This window comes from Myxine glutinosa, chromosome 1 (assembly GCF_964187855.1).
Source record: "Myxine glutinosa chromosome 1, kmMyxGlut1.1, whole genome shotgun sequence".
Taxonomy (NCBI): Eukaryota; Metazoa; Chordata; class Myxini; order Myxiniformes; family Myxinidae; genus Myxine; species Myxine glutinosa.
In genome coordinates, this window is record NC_136261.1 from 223939172 (window position 1) to 223960954 (window position 21783).

At 49.0% G+C, this 21783-nt stretch overlaps 1 protein-coding gene across 1 annotated transcript in view; it reads right to left on the reverse strand.

Annotated features, from left to right (window-relative positions):
* The window catches only part of LOC144891290 (uncharacterized), a 981422-nt gene that overhangs the window by 115530 nt on the left and 844109 nt on the right, over positions 1-21783 (reverse strand). The gene's annotated exons all lie outside the window — the stretch shown is intronic.

The following is a 21783-nucleotide window of genomic DNA, read 5'->3' on the forward strand; positions in this document are numbered from 1 at the left end:
TGGTGACGAATTTGGTATAGAGGAAATATGGGGAGACGTGACAGTAGCGACGGATTGGTAATGTGTAGATTTTGTACATATGGGGTAAGGGCAAGGGTAGTGTAGGTGACAGGGGGGGGGGTGACGTACTGTAGGGACGAGCTTTCTCACTTCGCCCTCCGTACGCATTTCTCCTTGCATTGCCTTGTTTGATGTGTACCCTTGTGACCTTACCCCTCGCTCATTTCTCTTGTCCCCCTTTTGTCTCCCACATGACCTGTGCGCTATGGGGCGCCGAGGGGAGCGTGCGTGAGTCGGCCATTGTGCGCCCGGAACTCTCAGAACCAGCTGTCTGCATCGATGCACCACATTATGGACCACATGTCTGTGGCCGAGCACCACTTATGGACCCCATGGGTTGGGGCATGGCCCCTCTGCTGGAACCGGCCATGAGGGCCCGAAATCTTGCTGGCGGACCTTGGCTACAGGGCACCGATGCCCCACAGGTGAACCACACGTAGTCGGCCCTGTGGGCCATAAATAAAATAAATAAAATGGACACGTTGGGCACACTTTATTGCAAATAGGCCGCCAGTAAGAAAATGAGAGAGGATGACAACTGGAAGAACAAATAATAATAACCAGCAGAGGGAGCCGAAGAGCAAGAGATCACCTGCAGGGTTAGGGGTTGTTGATTTATTTTTTTATTGTTGAACATTCTTGAACAATGGTGACTGCACCGATTGGTGCTTGGGTGTGTATTGGTGCGTTTTTGGGTGCTTTCATGGTGCATTGATGCAGAGCAGACTGTCTCCCCCCCCAGAAAGAACAATCACAGGTCCTGGGTTAGTCTTGTAAATAAAAATAGCGTCATTGTAAATAATGCTCCCCACCGTCAGTGTATAGTTTGAAGACAATTCCGCAATTCGGTTAACTGTGGGCGTAAGTCTGTTAGGCAGGGTGCAATGGAGCAGCGGGACACATTTATTTATGTTTTAAAACTGTCGCACTCAGGGTCAGGTTAAAAGTAGAGGGAACTACACCTACGTGTCACACTAAATAAAAGTTGTAGGCCCAGAACGTGCCTAAGAGGAGGAGGGTGCAGTGTTGCGGATATGAGGACTGTATATTTTTTTGATTGTGTGCTTTATTATTATTATTATTGTTTATTCTGCGCCTCCTGCCTCCGGAGCTGTGTAAAGGTCAAAGGGCATCCCATAATTAGTCCATAAAGCATCCACACCACAGCCAATCATAGAATACCCCTGTTCAATAGTTATATCTTATTCTGTGTTTTAGGGTAAGGCTGTGTCTCCCATTAATAGAAGTACTCCATTGCACCAAGTGAAAGAGATAGATTCCCTTCATTCCCATTCCCAAAACCTCCATTCCCCCCTTTTCGTCAATTGCAATTTGCATTGCCAACTGCATGTTGGGCGGTTTTCCCTTCATCCGCCATTGACCACGAGGCAGGGTTGGGGAAGAAAGGCGTGTCTCCACCTCGTCATAGAGGGGAGGAGTGAGCCAGCCCCGAACAACCAACCGAGCACGAGGGGTTTGGTCTGAGAGGGCGGAGGAAGAGCGATCGGGGAGGTTCGCAAAGGTTCAAGGGTGGGGCTATATATAACCCATGAGAGACGCCCCCACCAGAGAGATGAGCTTTTACAGAGGAGAGACGAGTACAGGGAAAGGAGCTGGGTCGTCAGAGCAAGAGCGCGTGGAGAGGTCCATGACAAGAGCTGAGTTGGTCGTCAGGGGTGGTCAGTGGTTGCGTTGAGTCGTTGCGTTGGAGAAAGAGTGGTTGGACAAACAAAAGAGAGAGGGGAGAACCCGTCACGCGAGAGAACCCGTCACGCGAGAGAACCCGTCACGCCAGGCCCCCCACCAGCAGCGTTGGCTTGGCTCCACCAAGCATCTCCGACCCGCTACCCCGCGCACACGACAGGATCGGTGGCATCGGCGGCCGTCGAGGTCCAGCCCGACGTCCCGTGCGGGATCAAACTCCAGCCAGCTCCGGGCCTTCCTCCAGCCACCCACCTCCTGTCATTCCTGCCTGCAATTTCCATCCATTTGCGTACGTGAGTTTGTTTTGTTCGTGCTGTCCTGGGTAGTAACAATAAGTCTGTATAAGCTAAAGATTGCACTGTGTCACCTGCGTCTCATGTCCCTGTAAATAAACGTGACTGCTTGCTTCCTACTTATATGTGTAAATAATAAATCCAATTACTCTTCTGTCCGTCTTCTCGTCTTATTCCTTTTCCTCTTTGCATTCGGTCGTTTTAGAGTTTTCCAGATTGGGCAGCTGCGGTGCGATACGGCCAAAGTTTGGGGTGAATCGGGTGAGTTGGGGAAGAATCGGGGGAACTGTTAGGTCGCGGTAATACACCACCGCTCGGTCAATATAACATCTTGTCCGCGATCCGTAACAATATATATATATATATATAATTATATATATATATATATATATATATATATATATATATATATATATTGTTACTGATCGCGGTTTAGGATGTTGTTTGCCGAGCGAAGGCTCCGCGACCGAACAGTTGTTCCCCGACTCACCCGATTCACCCAGAACTTTGGCCGTATCGCACCGCAGCTGCCCAATCTTGAAAACTCTAAAACGACGAAATGCAAAGAGGAAAAGGAATAAAACGAGAAGACGGACAGAAGAGTAATTGGATTTATTATACACACAAGCAAAAAGAAAGCAGTCACGTTTATTTACAACACATAAGACGCAGGTGACACAGTGCAAATACGAGCTTATACAGACTTAATTAACCCAGGGACAGAACAAACAAAACAAACTCACGTACACAAGAAGGGTGGAAAGGCAGGAGGTGGATGGCTGGAGGGAGAGGAAGGTCCAAGGGGGTCCTGCAGCACGATCGGCGCGTTTAGCAGCCGCCGTTCCTTCGCGGCCCTGCTCAAAACCGCCGTCCAGGCCCCAAGCGGCTGTTGGGTGTTGTTGCTGCTGTGGCCGCCGCTTGCTTTGCCAGGACTCGTCTGACTCGTCTGGTCCAAACCCTCAACTCAACAACACTCTTGCACGTCTCCCTGTCCAACCACTCTTTCTCTCTTGGTCCAACCACTCTTTCTCTTTCTTGGTCCAACCACTCTTTCTCTTTCTTGGTCCACTCACTCCTCACCACCGACTCTTCACCACCGACTTCTCTTTCTTGGTCCACTCACTCCTCACCACCGACTTTTCACCACCGACTTCTCTTTCTTGGTCCACTCACTCCTCACCACCGACTTCCCCCACGCCACTTGCGCGCGCGCCTTTATAGCGCCTCCGGCGATCAAGCCGCCGGCCTTCAGGACACGCCCATCGGTGTGCTCACCTCGGCCCTGGTTGGTCACGCGACCCTCTGGCTCCGCCCTTGATGACGACGGGCGGGCACGCCCCTCTTCCCCGACCCGAGCACATGTTCAATGGTGGTTTTGGAGGGGATGTAATTGGCAATCGAGGCTTGGCAATGACGAAAGGGGATGTGAAAGGAAATGGAGATTTTGGGGATGGGAATGAAAGGGGATCTATTCTCTTTCACTGGTGCAATGGAGTACTTCAATTAATGGGAGACACAGCCTTACCCTAAAACACAGAATAAGATATAACTATCGAACAGGGGTATTCTATTATTGGCTGACGTGTATGCTTGTGGACTAATTATGGGATGCCCTTTCACCTTTACACAGCTCCGGAGGCAGGGGGCGCAGAATAAACAATAATAATAATAATAAAGCACACAATCAAAAAAATATACAGTCCTCATATCCGCAACACTGCACCCTCCTCCTCTTAGGCACGTTCTGGGCCTACAACTTTTATTTAGTGTGACACGTAGGTGTAGTTCCCTCTACTTTTAACCTGACCCTGAGTGCGACAGTTTTAAAACATAAATAAATGTGTCCCGCTGCTCCATTGCACCCTGCCTAACAGACTTACGCCCACAGTTAACCGAATTGCGGAATGGTCTTCAAACTATACACTGACGGTGGGAAGCATTATTTACAATGACGCTATTTTTATTTACAAAACTAACCCAGGACCTGTGATTGTTCTTTCTGGGGGGGAGACAGCCTGCTCTGCATCGACGCACCATTAAAGCACCCAAAAACGCACCAATACAAGCACCCTCAAGCACCAATCGGTGCAGTCACCATAGTTCATCAGTGTTCAATGCATGTTCAATAAAAATAAAATCAACAACCCCTAACCCTGCAGGTGATCTCTTGCTCTTCGGCTCCCTCTGCTGGTTATTATTATTTGTTCTTCCAGATGTTGTCATTCTTTCATTTTCTTACTGGCGGCCTATTTGCAATAAAGTGTGCCCAATGTGTCCTTTTTATTTTCTTTTATTTATGGCCCACAGGGCCGACTACGTGTGCTTCACCTGTGTGGCATCGGTGCCCTGTGGCCAAGGTCCGCCAGCAAGATTTCGGGCCCTCATGGCCGGTTCCAGCAGAGGGGCCATGCCCCAACCCATGGGGTCCATCAGTGGTGCTCGGACACAGGCATGTGGTCCATAATGTGGTGCATCGATGCAGACAGCTGGTTCTGAGAGTTCCGGGCGCACAATGGAGGACTCACGCACGCTCCCCTCGGCACCCAATGGCGCACAGGTCATGAAGGAGACAAAAGAGACAATTGAGCGAGGGGTAAGGTCACAAGGGTACACATCAATAAGGCAATGCAAGGCGAAATGCGTATGGAGGGCGAAGTGAGAAAGCTCGTCCCTACCGTACGTCACCCCCCTGTCACCTACACTACCCTTGCCCTTACCCCATATGTACAAAAATCTACACATTACCAATCCGTCGCTACTGTCACGTCTCCCCATATTTCCTCTATACCAAATTCGTCACCACAATCCCTCTATCCAAAATTTGCCATCACCCAATTCGTCATCAATCCTCATAAGGAGGAAGAGATGGAACATCAAAGCACAATGTCACACCCACGTCATGATGCGTCTCACAATCCAAACATTTGCATCATAAAAAATAATCAAAACATGGCATGGTGTGGAGTACCTGTCACCTCAGGTGAGTGGATGCAGATGGTGCGAGGAGACTTCATCCTAACTACTTTCTAAATGACATTAACACACTTTACACTACCCGGGGTCTTTCCCCGCCAATCCATTGGCCAACTTACACTATGGGTTCTAAAAACCAATTCCCATTGACCAAACTGTGGTGATCCTCAATTTGGGGTCTCACTCCCCCGATTCATCTCCCGGTGCCCTCGCACAATTTCTGGGCTGCGACGTGTAGCTCTCCCAGCAGGTCTACCCACCTGCACACCTCCACCACTGTAGTTGCCACCCGAGCTTACCTAGCTCCTCACCCTAACCTAACTAACTGGGGAAGACCCCTCCTGGTTCTGTCACCCCTTGGTGCCCTCTGGCACTGGGCTACCCGGGTCCGTCCTCCGGATCCTCGGGCCCCATCCACAACAACTACTACCGGCTCCCAGAGCCCACCTGCGGCCTCACCTGGCCGACATCCTCACAGTGGTGGAGTGCCCAAACCAACTACACACACTAACAGGCTACACGCCCAGCCATTTCCACAACACCTACACTACCCACAACATCTCCCTTGACATATCAAGGGCCTTTGATACGGTCTGGCACCCAGCTCTGCTCACCAAACTCTCCTCCTATGGTATCCATGGAAATCTCCATGCATGGCTTGCGGACTTCCTCTCTGGTCGTAGTCAACGTGTGGCCCTGAATGGATTTCTCTCATCTCCCCTTCCTGTTCAGGCTGGAGTTCCCCAAGGAAGTGTGCTGGGCCCTGTGCTTTTTCTGGTCTTTATCAATGATCTCTCTGACTCTCTGGAAAATCCTCTCTATCTCTTTGCTGATGACTCCACTCTCTGCCGCTCCATTCCTCTTCCCTCAGATCGGCAGTCTGCAGCCTCCTCACTCTCTGAAGACCTGGACAAAATCACAGACTGGTCAAACAAGTGGAACATGTCTTTCAATCCTGCCAAATCTCACTCTCTTACTATGTCTCTCCGAAAAGATCGACTGGACAACCCTCCCATCTACTTTCTCAACAATCCTCTCCAAGAAGTTCTGTCACTCAAGCTTTTGGGTCTCACTATCTGCCATGATCTTTCTTGGGAAAACCACATTTCCAAGCTGGCCTCCAAAGCCAGTCGCCGACTGGGCATCCTCCGTCGTGCGAAGTCCTTCCTCGGCACACCTGAGCTCCTCACCACATACAAGGCTTTCATCCGCAGCTCAATGGAATACTGTTCTCCCCTATGGGCTGGTGCTCCTGCCTCACACCTGGCTCGGCTTCACGCTGTTGAATCCAAAGCTTTCAAAATCATTGGAATCTCCCGCGATGAAGCTATCTCTGAGGGCCTTTCACTCACTCACCGCAGGCAGGTAGGTGGTCTTTCTGTCTTCTACCGACTCCTCTCCGGCCTTGCTCCCCCAGCTCTCTCTGTGCTCTGTCCCCCAAATATTCCTACAGGTCGCACAAGATCTGCCAGCAACCCTCTGATGGTTAAACTGCCGAAATCTCGGCTCTCTGCTCACCTTCACTCTTTCATTCCTCTTTTCTCCCGCCTGTGGAACAAACTCCCACACTCCCTTCAATCCCTCTCCTCCCTCCAGGTCTTTAAAACAGCTGTTCACCACCATCTCTTATCTTCCCCCATCCATAACCTTGATCTTTTCTACCCCCACTAATTCACCCCAGATCCACCTTGTTTGAAATTCCAACTTATTTCCTGGAAATCCTGGCAGTGTCCATATGTTTATACCTCTCCCACCCCCCCCCCCTTCACATGCCTCCCCCCCTTCACATGCCTCCCCCCCTTCACATGCCTCCCCCCCCTTCACATGCCTCCCCCCCCAAAGCCCTCTCCCTCCCACAGATCTCTCGATGTCTCCATGTCTCTCGGTCCCTGCTCTCAAATGTTGTGTTTGTGTCCTTCCCCCTCTCTCCCCATCTTGTCTACCGCTCCCGATGTTATTTGTTTTATGTGTCTGTTTGTCTTTCTGTGTGATAAATGTTCGCTCTTTCACGAGCCTCGATCTTGTATACAAAAAAAAAAAAAAAAAAAAAAAAAAAAAACACTAATGCACCCATCCAAATACCATTCTGTCACCCGCACCACAGATGCCAATATCCAACCACAATTTACCTATACCCTCTACCTAACACTTACACTACCCGCCCCGGGTATTCGTGATGGGGGTCCACTCTTCCCCCATTCACACCTTCGCACCATCCACTCCACTCCACAGTTTTCCACCATACTCACTCCACGACCATCCATTCCAATACTCCATTTATTCCACACTACCATTCTCCATACCTGTTGTTGCACACCTGTGCACTCACACCTGGTGCCACCTGCACCCTCCTCCTCTTCCTGGACCATTGGGTCAGCACAATACACAATCACCTTCACTCACTCATACACTGCTCCACACACCTGTTCAGTTGCACACCTGTGCAATCACACCTGTTCAATCCTCAAACACACGGCATCATCTCATCTAACTACTCCCCTCTGAAACTTGCGCTTCCCAGTCGCCCCTTTAAACTATTGCGCTCCCTCATCATTATCATCCACTCTAATCTACCTGCGTCCCCTCTACAGGTATCCTTGTCACTAACTAACCTTAACGTTACCTAATGTCATCTTCGCTAGATCCCTACACACAATATCCTAACCCACCCGGGCTAGTTTTCACTGCCATCAACCCCATAATCTATAGCGCATTTGCCCCCTCCTGTGAGGGATGGTGGATTTGCCATCCCACCACATCGGGGAGGTCCTACTATCAATTTCGCTCGTCCAAATCCAACAAATCAAAAATTTGTCATTTACTGCCAATTCTACCCACTATTATAAATTTCGTATCAAATCACTACCATCATCATCACAGTCCGCTATATCCTAGCCTCGGTGCGTCATGACATCATTAAACTCGGTTCGTAAAGCCGAGCAATGAATTCGGGTGGTTTGATCGCCTGCAGGTTGAATCCGTCCGGCTTTCGGTTCAAGGGAGGTGGTTTGGTTGGACCGAGGTTCCACGCACCATCTCGGCGCGGCACCTTGCGGTCCCGGGCCCGATGGCTCAATCTCCCCCGGTCGGAACCCCGTCCCTGCGAGGGGGCACCGTTCCGCTTCCTCCCACTCGCCCTTGAACCGGACCGGTCGCCTGGCCCGACAAGGCCCGGACTCGACCGTGCGGGGCGGGGCCAAGCCCGAATCGGCAACGACGCTTCGAAGAGAAGCGACGCAGCATCGATCCGCGCCGGGCCTCGCACCCAACAAAGCACGCCGCGCTCCGAGTGCTCGCATCGGCTATCCGTCGCCCTAACCACTAACCCGGTTACCGTCGATGCTTCACTTGCATGCTCACACGCATACGCTACCCCTTTCACCCTCACAAAACCTGGCGTTCCAACGCCGTCCGTACATTCCACCAACGCTCTCCCTGTTACACACCACACCTCTCGCACACACTCTTGCGCACACCTCTCCTCCGTTACGTCCTCCGTAACACTCACCATGGGCGTGCACTCTGGCATCCACCCACTAACGCGCTCACACGGGCTCTCCCACACTCGCGCTACCACCAACTCAGGTGTGCTTCCTCGCACACGTTCCACCACCACCTTACTCTCCGTGTCACACTTCGTACACCCCGACGTGCATTCTCGCTCGCACTCGGTTTCACACTCGCGCTCCGATGTGCCCTCTCGCACCTGCGCCATCACCAACTCACTATTCGTGTCACACTCCGTACACCCCAACGTGCATTCTCGCTCGCACTCGGTATCACACTCGCGCTTCGTAACACGCTCACCCCTTGACGCACACTTTTTTTCCACACGCGTGCCATTTCCACTCACACGGGACCCTTCACCAACGCCCGGATGCTTCCTCGATCCCAAGCGCGCGACAATTCGCTTGTCGTCAAACATCCTTTTACAAAATCTCCCAGCACAATACACAACAGCACGACTCACCTGGGGGATCCTTTTCTCCACGTGAACCTGTAAACTTCCATTTGGATTAGCGAGTACATCATCATGATTTGAGCAGGGACTTTGTACATTTTCCATTTCTCCCTGCAATTCCCGGGCTACCTTCGTCATCTCTTCAATTTCAATGCCCACTTCCGCTTTTTCTTTACTCACCTCGACGACCGTTGGCTTTAATAAAACACCCTCCTCTACCTCAGCGGTCGCCGGCTTTTCCAAACCCCGTGTCGCGATTTCTACCCCCGTCATTGTACCCGTGCTTTCCTCCGCTTTGCTCAACCAGCGCTTTTCGACCCTTTTTACCTCGTCGTGCACCCGTGGGACCCTTTCGCCCAACTTGCGGTCTCTGTCCCTCTGCTCCCTTTCCTCCCTATCGGCCCTCATTCCGTTCGTCATTACTTCCATTTTTGCCATCATTTCAATCATAAAGACTCGCATGTACTCTGGCATCTCTGGCTCGGCTGCCGCGACCATGGGCGTGGCTAAATTTGGTGCCGCAACAACCATGTGCGCGAGGACGCCATCTTGTGCGCCTGATACCCCCTCAACGACATTGCCAATGTTCTCCTCCTCTTTTTCATCCACATACATTTCCCCGAGGTCCTGGGTCGATTCTACCCCGTCTATCTCTCCCACCGGCATCCCGTCACCTTGACCAGCCATGGCGCGATTTCAAAATTCGGGTTTTGTAAAACAAAAGCAATTTCGGTAGTTTGTAATTTTGAGCGCGTTAAGCGCGCTTCGGGTCCAATCCCACTTCCCGACACCAATTGTTACTGATCGCGGTTTAGGATGTTGTTTGCCGAGCGAAGGCTCCGCGACCGAACAGTTGTTCCCCGACTCACCCGATTCACCCAGAACTTTGGCCGTATCGCACCGCAGCTGCCCAATCTGGAAAACTCTAAAACGACGAAATGCAAAGAGGAAAAGGAATAAAACGAGAAGACGGACAGAAGAGTAATTGGATTTATTATACACACAAGCAAAAAGAAAGCAGTCACGTTTATTTACAACACATAAGACGCAGGTGACACAGTGCAAATACTAGCTTATACAGACTTAATTAACCCAGGGACAGAACAAACAAAACAAACTCACGTACACAAGAAGGGTGGAAAGGCAGGAGGTGGATGGCTGGAGGGAGAGGAAGGTCCAAGGGGGTCCTGCAGCACGATCGGCGCGTTTAGCAGCCGCCGTTCCTTCGCGGCCCTGCTCAAAACCGCCGTCCAGGCCCCAAGCGGCTGTTGGGTGTTGTTGCTGCTGTGGCCGCCGCTTGCTTTGCCAGGACTCGTCTGACTCGTCTGGTCCAAACCCTCAACTCAACAACACTCTTGCACGTCTCCCTGTCCAACCACTCTTTCTCTCTTGGTCCAACCACTCTTTCTCTTTCTTGGTCCAACCACTCTTTCTCTTTCTTGGTCCACTCACTCCTCACCACCGACTCTTCACCACCGACTTCTCTTTCTTGGTCCACTCACTCCTCACCACCGACTTTTCACCACCGACTTCTCTTTCTTGGTCCACTCACTCCTCACCACCGACTTCCCCCACGCCACTTGCGCGCGCGCCTTTATAGCGCCTCCGGCGATCAAGCCGCCGGCCTTCAGGACACGCCCATCGGTGTGCTCACCTCGGCCCTGGTTGGTCACGCGACCCTCTGGCTCCGCCCTTGATGACGACGGGCGGGCACGCCCCTCTTCCCCGACCCGAGCACATGTTCAATGGTGGTTTTGGAGGGGATGTAATTGGCAATCGAGGCTTGGCAATGACGAAAGGGGATGTGAAAGGAAATGGAGATTTTGGGGATGGGAATGAAAGGGGATCTATTCTCTTTCACTGGTGCAATGGAGTACTTCAATTAATGGGAGACACAGCCTTACCCTAAAACACAGAATAAGATATAACTATCGAACAGGGGTATTCTATTATTGGCTGACGTGTATGCTTGTGGACTAATTATGGGATGCCCTTTCACCTTTACACAGCTCCGGAGGCAGGAGGCGCAGAATAAACAATAATAATAATAATAAAGCACACAATCAAAAAAATATACAGTCCTCATATCCGCAACACTGCACCCTCCTCCTCTTAGGCACGTTCTGGGCCTACAACTTTTATTTAGTGTGACACGTAGGTGTAGTTCCCTCTACTTTTAACCTGACCCTGAGTGCGACAGTTTTAAAACATAAATAAATGTGTCCCGCTGCTCCATTGCACCCTGCCTAACAGACTTACGCCCACAGTTAACCGAATTGCGGAATGGTCTTCAAACTATACACTGACGGTGGGAAGCATTATTTACAATGACGCTATTTTTATTTACAAAACTAACCCAGGACCTGTGATTGTTCTTTCTGGGGGGGAGACAGCCTGCTCTGCATCGACGCACCATTAAAGCACCCAAAAACGCACCAATACAAGCACCCTCAAGCACCAATCGGTGCAGTCACCATAGTTCATCAGTGTTCAATGCATGTTCAATAAAAATAAAATCAACAACCCCTAACCCTGCAGGTGATCTCTTGCTCTTCGGCTCCCTCTGCTGGTTATTATTATTTGTTCTTCCAGATGTTGTCATTCTTTCATTTTCTTACTGGCGGCCTATTTGCAATAAAGTGTGCCCAATGTGTCCTTTTTATTTTCTTTTATTTATGGCCCACAGGGCCGACTACGTGTGCTTCACCTGTGTGGCATCGGTGCCCTGTGGCCAAGGTCCGCCAGCAAGATTTCGGGCCCTCATGGCCGGTTCCAGCAGAGGGGCCATGCCCCAACCCATGGGGTCCATCAGTGGTGCTCGGACACAGGCATGTGGTCCATAATGTGGTGCATCGATGCAGACAGCTGGTTCTGAGAGTTCCGGGCGCACAATGGAGGACTCACGCACGCTCCCCTCGGCACCCAATGGCGCACAGGTCATGTGGGAGACAAAAGAGACAATTGAGCGAGGGGTAAGGTCACAAGGGTACACATCAATAAGGCAATGCAAGGCGAAATACGTACGGAGGGCGAAGTGAGAAAGCTCGTCCCTACCGTACGTCACCCCCCTGTCACCTACACTACCCTTGCCCTTACCCCATATGTACAAAAATCTACACATTACCAATCCGTCGCTACTGTCAAGTCTCCCCATATTTCCTCTATACCAAATTCGTCACCACAATCCCTCTATCCAAAATTTGCCATCACCCAATTCGTCATCAATCCTCATAAGGAGGAAGAGATGGAACATCAAAGCACAATGTCACACCCACGTCATGATGCGTCTCACAATCCAAACATTTGCATCATAAAAAATAATCAAAACATGGCATGGTGTGGAGTACCTGTCACCTCAGGTGAGTGGATGCAGATGCTGCGAGGAGACTTCATCCTAACTACTTTCTAAATGACATTAACACACTTTACACTACCCGGGGTCTTTCCCCGCCAATCCATTGGCCAACTTACACTATGGGTTCTAAAAACCAATTCCCATTGACCAAACTGTGGTGATTCTCAATTTGGGGTCTCACTCCCCCGATTCATCTCCCGGTGCCCTCGCACAATTTCTGGGCTGCGACGTGTAGCTCTCCCAGCAGGTCTACCCACCTGCACACCTCCACCACTGTAGTTGCCACCCGAGCTTACCTAGCTCCTCACCCTAACCTAACTAACTGGGGAAGACCCCTCCTGGTTCTGTCACCCCTTGGTGCCCTCTGGCACTGGGCTACCCGGGTCCGTCCTCCGGATCCTCGGGCCCCATCCACAACAACTACTACCGGCTCCCAGAGCCCACCTGCGGCCTCACCTGGCCGACATCCTCACAGTGGTGGAGTGCCCAAACCAACTACACACACTAACAGGCTACACGCCCAGCCATTTCCACAACACTAATGCACCCATCCAAATACCATTCTGTCACCCGCACCACAGATGCCAATATCCAACCACAATTTACCTATACCCTCTACCTAACACTTACACTACCCGCCCCGGGTATTCGTGATGGGGGTCCACTCTTCCCCCATTCACACCTTCGCACCATCCACTCCACTCCACAGTTTTCCACCATACTCACTCCACGACCATCCATTCCAATACTCCATTTATTCCACACTACCATTCTCCATACCTGTTGTTGCACACCTGTGCACTCACACCTGGTGCCACCTGCACCCTCCTCCTCTTCCTGGACCATTGGGTCAGCACAATACACAATCACCTTCACTCACTCATACACTGCTCCACACACCTGTTCAGTTGCACACCTGTGCAATCACACCTGTTCAATCCTCAAACACACGGCATCATCTCATCTAACTACTCCCCTCTGAAACTTGCGCTTCCCAGTCGCCCCTTTAAACTATTGCGCTCCCTCATCATTATCATCCACTCTAATCTACCTGCGTCCCCTCTACAGGTATCCTTGTCACTAACTAACCTTAACGTTACCTAATGTCATCTTCGCTAGATCCCTACACACAATATCCTAACCCACCCGGGCTAGTTTTCACTGCCATCAACCCCATAATCTATAGCGCATTTGCCCCCTCCTGTGAGGGATGGTGGATTTGCCATCCCACCACATCGGGGAGGTCCTACTATCAATTTCGCTCGTCCAAATCCAACAAATCAAAAATTTGTCATTTACTGCCAATTCTACCCACTATTATAAATTTCGTATCAAATCACTACCATCATCATCACAGTCCGCTATATCCTAGCCTCGGTGCGTCATGACATCATTAAACTCGGTTCGTAAAGCCGAGCAATGAATTCGGGTGGTTTGATCGCCTGCAGGTTGAATCCGTCCGGCTTTCGGTTCAAGGGAGGTGGTTTGGTTGGACCGAGGTTCCACGCACCATCTCGGCGCGGCACCTTGCGGTCCCGGGCCCGATGGCTCAATCTCCCCCGGTCGGAACCCCGTCCCTGCGAGGGGGCACCGTTCCGCTTCCTCCCACTCGCCCTTGAACCGGACCGGTCGCCTGGCCCGACAAGGCCCGGACTCGACCGTGCGGGGCGGGGCCAAGCCCGAATCGGCAACGACGCTTCGAAGAGAAGCGACGCAGCATCGATCCGCGCCGGGCCTCGCACCCAACAAAGCACGCCGCGCTCCGAGTGCTCGCATCGGCTATCCGTCGCCCTAACCACTAACCCGGTTACCGTCGATGCTTCACTTGCATGCTCACACGCATACGCTACCCCTTTCACCCTCACAAAACCTGGCGTTCCAACGCCGTCCGTACATTCCACCAACGCTCTCCCTGTTACACACCACACCTCTCGCGCACACTCTTGCGCACACCTCTCCTCCGTTACGTCCTCCGTAACACTCACCATGGGCGTGCACTCTGGCATCCACCCACTAACGCGCTCACACGGGCTCTCCCACACTCGCGCTACCACCAACTCAGGTGTGCTTCCTCGCACACGTTCCACCACCACCTTACTCTCCGTGTCACACTTCGTACACCCCGACGTGCATTCTCGCTCGCACTCGGTTTCACACTCGCGCTCCGATGTGCCCTCTCGCACCTGCGCCATCACCAACTCACTATTCGTGTCACACTCCGTACACCCCGACATGCATTCTCGCTCGCACTCGGTATCACACTCGCGCTTCGTAACACGCTCACCCCTTGACGCACACTTTTTTTCCACACGCGTGCCATTTCCACTCACACGGGACCCTTCACCAACGCCCGGATGCTTCCTCGATCCCAAGCGCGCGACAATTCTCTTGTTGTCAAACATCCTTTTACAAAATCTCCCAGCACAATACACAACAGCACGACTCACCTGGGGGATCCTTTTCTCCACGCGAACCTGTAAACTTCCATTTGGATTAGCGAGTACATCATCATGATTTGAGCAGGGACTTTGTACATTTTCCATTTCTCCCTGCAATTCCCGGGCTACCTCCGTCATCTCTTCAATTTCAATGCCCACTTCCGCTTTTTCTTTACTCACCTCGACGACCGTTGGCTTTAATAAAACACCCTCCTCTACCTCAGCGGTCGCCGGCTTTTCCAAACCCCGTGTCGCGATTTCTACCCCCGTCATTGTACCCGTGCTTTCCTCCGCTTTGCTCAACCAGCGCTTTTCGACCCGTTTTACCTCGTCGTGCACCCGTGGGACCCTTTCGCCCAACTTGCGGTCTCTGTCCCTCTGCTCCCTTTCCTCCCTATCGGCCCTCATTCCGTTCGTCATTACTTCCATTTTTGCCATCATTTCAATCATAAAGACTCGCATGTACTCTGGCATCTCTGGCTCGGCTGCCGCGACCATGGGCGTGGCTAAATTTGGTGCCGCAACAACCATGTGCGCGAGGACGCCATCTTGTGCGCCTGATACCCCCTCAACGACATTGCCAATGTTCTCCTCCTCTTTTTCATCCACATACATTTCCCCGAGGTCCTGGGTCGATTCTACCCCGTCTATCTCTCCCACCGGCATCCCGTCACCTTGACCAGCCATGGCGCGATTTCAAAATTCGGGTTTTGTAAAACAAAAGCAATTTCGGTAGTTTGTAATTTTGAGCGCGTTAAGCGCGCTTCGGGTCCAATCCCACTTCCCGACACCAATTGTTACTGATCGCGGTTTAGGATGTTGTTTGCCGAGCGAAGGCTCCGCGACCGAACAGTTGTTCCCCGACTCACCCGATTCACCCAGAACTTTGGCCGTATCGCACCGCAGCTGCCCAATCTGGAAAACTCTAAAACGACGAAATGCAAAGAGGAAAAGGAATAAAACGAGAAGACGGACAGAAGAGTAATTGGATTTATTATACACACAAGCAAAAAGAAAACAGTCACGTTTATTTACAACACATAAGACGCAGGTGACACAGTGCAAATACTAGCTTATACAGACTTAATTAACCCAGGGACAGAACAAACAAAACAAACTCACGTACACAAGAAGGGTGGAAAGGCAGGAGGTGGATGGCTGGAGGGAGAGGAAGGTCCAAGGGGGTCCTGCAGCACGATCGGCGCGTTTAGCAGCCGCCGTTCCTTCGCGGCCCTGCTCAAAACCGCCGTCCAGGCCCCAAGCGGCTGTTGGGTGTTGTTGCTGCTGTGGCCGCCGCTTGCTTTGCCAGGACTCGTCTGACTCGTCTGGTCCAAACCCTCAACTCAACAACACTCTTGCACGTCTCCCTGTCCAACCACTCTTTCTCTCTTGGTCCAACCACTCTTTCTCTTTCTTGGTCCACTCACTCCTCACCACCGACTCTTCACCACCAACTTCTCTTTCTTGGTCCACTCACTCCTCACCACCGACTTTTCACCACCGACTTCTCTTTCTTGGTCCACTCACTCCTCACCACCGACTTCCCCCACGCCACTTGCGCGCGCGCCTTTATAGCGCCTCCGGCGATCAAGCCGCCGGCCTTCAGGACACGCCCATCGGTGTGCTCACCTCGGCCCTGGTTGGTCACGCGACCCTCTGGGTCCGCCCTTGATGACGACGGGCGGGCACGCCCCTCTTCCCCGACCCGAGCACATGTTCAATGGTGGTTTTGGAGGGGATGTAATTGGCAATCGAGGCTTGGCAATGACGAAAGGGGATGTGAAAGGAAATGGAGATTTTGGGGATGGGAATGAAAGGGGATCTATTCTCTTTCACTGGTGCAATGGAGTACTTCAATTAATGGGAGACACAGCCTTACCCTAAAACACAGAATAAGATATAACTATCGAACAGGGGTATTCTATTATTGGCTGACGTGTATGCTTGTGGACTAATTATGGGATGCCCTTTCACCTTTACACAGCTCCGGAGGCAGGGGGCGCAGAATAAACAATAATAATAATAATAAAGCACACAATCAAAAAAATATACAGTCCTCATATCCGCAACAATATATATATATATATATATATATATATATATATATATATATATATATATATATATATATATATATATATATACACGGTATATATATATATATATATGTACATATATAGTATACTTTGTATACTATAGCATTTATTGCAATAGAGAGTGTATTATTGGAGTACATATATCATATATACGGACAGTTCCTTGAACTTTATGGTAGAGTTTCTGCTCTGACATGCACTTTCAACTGTCGGACCTCATATATAGAAAGGTGTATTTCTTTCTAAATCATCTCCAATCAATTGAATTGGACACAGGTGGATGACAATCTACTTGTAGAGACATCCGAAGGATGATAAAAGGTAATTGGATACACCTGAGCTCAATTTGGAGTGTAATAGCAAAGGGGTTGAATACCTATTTACTAAAGACATATTTCAGCTTTTCATTTTTGATTATTTTGTGAACATTTCTAAAAAAAGAAATGACACTTTGACATTATGGGGTATTACGTGTCGATCAGTGACAAAAAAAAATCTGCATTTAATGCATTTTAAATTCAGGCTGTAACAACAAAATGGGAAAAGGTCAAGGTGTGATTACTTTATGAAGGCACTGCATTTGATTTCAGTTGATTGCATGATATCTGGCTAGCTATATGACATGTTTCTTTCACATATTTAATCTTACTATGTTTCCCAATGTAATTTCAAACTGTAAAGCACAGTGCTTTGTAGAAATGTAAAGTCTCTCATCGAAGTAGATGTGCTCAGTGGTGACATGCCTTGGAGGGGAGGCTGCTTATCTGGTTTAGCTGGAAGTCCAGCTTCGGATTTGGAAATTTTTACTCATTCAATTTGTACAGTACTTCAGTAAAAATGCTCAAAGCATAAATTATGTTATTTATTACATCATAGTGTGTTGTATAAACAGTACATTATATAATTTCAGTTTTTACTTGCAAGGTGTTGTACAATGATATCTGCCATTCTTTGAAAAAAGTGTTAAAAACATTGTTCCCTTTGTTGGAGAACTTATAGTGAATGCAATTCTGGACCGGAATTAAATGACTAATTCAGATACCTGGCTACATCATTCTGAATTGTAACTTTGCCTCTGATGCAGTACCCCTACTCATTGGATCACGAGTCTGGCATTTAACTAGAGTGCCAGCACACAATTGCCAACTCTTCTTGAATTGGGTATTTAGCATACAACAGGAAATACTGTTGTGGTGCTCAGACAGGAATCCTGCTGCTGAACACCAAATGTGGTACAGCCTGGGGTTCGGGTTTACTATAAGGGGGTTGGTCTCCGTTCCCTCACGAACGTAACGGACCTGCAGCTGCCGCACACAAATAACTTCGTGCTTAGCACGTTGCGAACCAGCAACTACGAACACCAATTGGACCATCACGCAAGAGCTTACCTGTACCACGTGATGGTTTCAATCGGGGAATGCATCGTACCTTCCGGCGGTACACCACTTTCGATGACCGAGCAAAACCCGTTGGTAACTACCGGGGTAATGCTGGATCCATCACAGCCGATTGTTAAACTGGGTGCGAGAAATGGCGGATCAATGGAGGAAATGACTTTCACGGACAGAGAGAAAGGAAAACGTTCCACAGTTTGATTTATTACAGATATATACAATGAAACTTATCGATCGGAAAGGAAAAGGGACAAAAGGCAGAAAATTAGCTGATTCTTCGCCTTATTACGATCACTATGAATAAAGACCACATGGCCCAGCACACTTTCATGAGGGTAGATGGAGGGGAATGAACAAACATTGAAAACCTGATAGCACAAAGGCTACGATGCTCCAGATGCCTCTCCTCATGATGGCCTCCATCCTGGTGCCACCGCCGAGCAGCATGAGCAGGTAAAGTCGATCACAGCACGGACATGGGCAGGTGAGAAGTGCCGGGAACCATGCAGAGTGAGTGCCAGGGAACCGTGCAGAGAAGATTGCCAGGGACACGTGGAGAGTGAGTATGTCATGATATGGTGCAGGGTAGAGTGGACGTCGTGCACATGTGCAAGAATGAAACCGGACAAGTGAGTCAATCACGTGCATAGGCAAGGTGAACAATGTAAGGTCAACAACGTCCAAGAACCAAGAGCGTCAGAATAATGCAGAGGCCTGTGAGAGAGTGGATGGAGTGGATGCACACGTGCTGAGGGGGCAAAAAGAGACCGGCCAAAAGTGGATGTCCACAATGTCCAAAAAACCATAAGAGTCAATCATGCAGGCACGTGCTAGGGGAACAATCCAGGCCCAAGAGTGGCGCACCCATGCTCAGTGGCAGGATCCCAATGTCCCAGGCCGAAGAGAGTCAAAAACGAGTTCAGTGAACCCAGCAGAGAGAGACAGGCCCAACGTCTGCAAAAATGTGTTCAATCTCCTTTTGTTCAACCCTCACTGAGGGTGGGGGGGAGGGGAATCTTGGAGGTGTCCTGGCTCCCCATTAGTGGAGCCCATTACTCCGCCCCACAAGCTCCCCTGAAGTGACTCAGGCCCTGATTGGTGGGTTTTAAAAGTTCCCCTTCCCCCACAAACTCTCTCGAAGGAACTTTCACCTGGTGCTCGGATGGTGTGCCTTTGAGCCTGGTGCATTGACTGGCCAATTATTCCTTATGAGTGGAGGTCCTATCTTTCCTTTCCCCAACACATAATGACATAATAACGTGAAATAAGGGAAAGGGACTATAGTGGAGGGCCATGCATGGGTAATTTTTTCTTTTCATTTCAAATTGATGTAAAAGTTTCGTTTTCAGTACCAATTTGAAGATAAGGGCCTATAGAACAATTTTGGTTCGAGCGTCAAGCACATTTGTCCTTCATTTTTTGGGATTCTTTTGTAGATCGTGTCATTTCCTTCAAGGCTCCAGACAAGTATCCATTGAGGAATGGCATGCTCTATCATAGCCCTGATTTAAATCCAAATTATTGAAGAGTCAAAACTACCAAAAAAACACAATGTCAGTTTGTGTGTTTGTACAGATGTCTGTCCCCCTTCATGAGGACGATTTGAGTCAGGTTTTAAAGGCGAATCTTTTAACACGGATGTGTGTTCACTGTGGTCTATTTTTGAGGATAAAACAAAGTCGAAAAACATTTTCCATAAAAGAGTAATTACGTCTCTTCTTTTGGAAATGTAGACGGTAGCTTGCAAACCGAGCCTCATAGGCGATGTACAGAATCTTTTTTTTTTAATCACAATAAATACAAGGCGCAGGGAGGTGAAATTCGCTGCACGTGATGTGCAACACACGCAGAGTAAAACGAGTGTTCATTTTTGCCCGTATGATGTCTAATAAAGGAGATATAAGCACACCTGACACTCGGCCAAGGCTTCAGACGTTGGCACTGTCACGAGGCTGCACAGTCGAATAAACTGTTCCAAACAGTCATTATTGATGGGCTTTTATACGAGTATTTACATGAAGATTCAAACTTGTCTCTCATGAATCTTTGGGTGAAAGTTGTAGAATTATGCAACTCAATTGACCTGGATGAGTGTGTGCCAGTCTGAAGAGAAATGAATAATTTCCTGAATCAATTTATTGGAAAAATATAGTGATCGCATGAAGTCTCGAAAGAATATTGTTCACATTTGATTAATCAATCTTTAATTGGTTTTGCATATTAAAACTTTTAAATCGCATTATAAATGTAATCACATGTAAAATGCTCTTCAACGTCTTTAAGAGTTGCTAATGATGGTGGAATCAGGAATAGAATCCGAGGTTGACATGCGTGGTTCTGTATGGAAGCTGCCATTAGGATCAAGGTGGGTTACGTGTGACGCCATTGACGAAATCAAGACACTTTAAGACTTTTTCGACACTTTGGGATTGGCAAAAAACCGTTTTAAAGAAAGTAAGTCTACTTATATCCATGTTGTATATATAGGCCTACAGTTGTGTGTGTGTGTGTGTGTGTGTGTGTGTGTGTGTGTGTGTGTGTGTGTGTGTGTGTGTGTGTGTGTGTGTGTGTGTGTGTGTGTGTGTGTGTGTGTGTGTCTAGGCGTCTAGGCCATAACCTTTTTACCATTTGAGCTTTTGTCAATAAATTTTCAACTCTCATTTCTTTTGAGAATATCCCGGTCCGATGTATCATTAAATGCACAGCTGTACACTAAAAAGTTTCACCCAGCAGTGGAGGTTTCATGAAACGTTTCCTGAGACCATGAAACGCCGTGTCAGGGAGGCTGCTCAGCGTGTTGTACTTCAGGTCCAGCCTGGATATAGTGAATAGTGTTAGTTTAAAATGTTATTCAAAATTATATTATACATGTTACAATTGTTATATTATAATTAGTATTACTAGGGCATGCCCGTACTATATATATATCTAAAATTATATCCCCCCCCCCCTCTATTTACATGAAATGGTTTGGTCCATTCGCAAAGCCAAAGCGAACGGCTTGCGAGTACGGTGACAATCCCCCCCTCTATTTACATGAAATGGTTTGGTCCAAAGCGAACGGCTTGCGGAGTTTGGTAAAGAAATCGCCATAGCTCGGTAACTACTTCTCCGATTAATATGAAACCTTGAAAAGGCACATCCTCGGGTCCCCAGCAATATACCTGGCAAGTTTCAAGTATATCGGACCCGTGGTTGTCGAGAAACAGCGGTCACAGACAAACGACAAACACACAGACAAACACACAGACATACAGAGATTACTGGAATTATAGATAGATTATTAATGATATTCTTATTCCCAACTTTTAAATTGAATCCAATAAAAGATGGCATTGTGATGGATATTTCAGAATTATCACATTCATCATAGCCACATCTAATGAAACAACAACCATAGGGGGAATGAATTTGGAACTTAAATATTTAATCCGAGAACAAATCCATTCATTCGATTAATGTATATACCGCATATATATATACAAACACTACCGGTCAAAAGTTTTAGA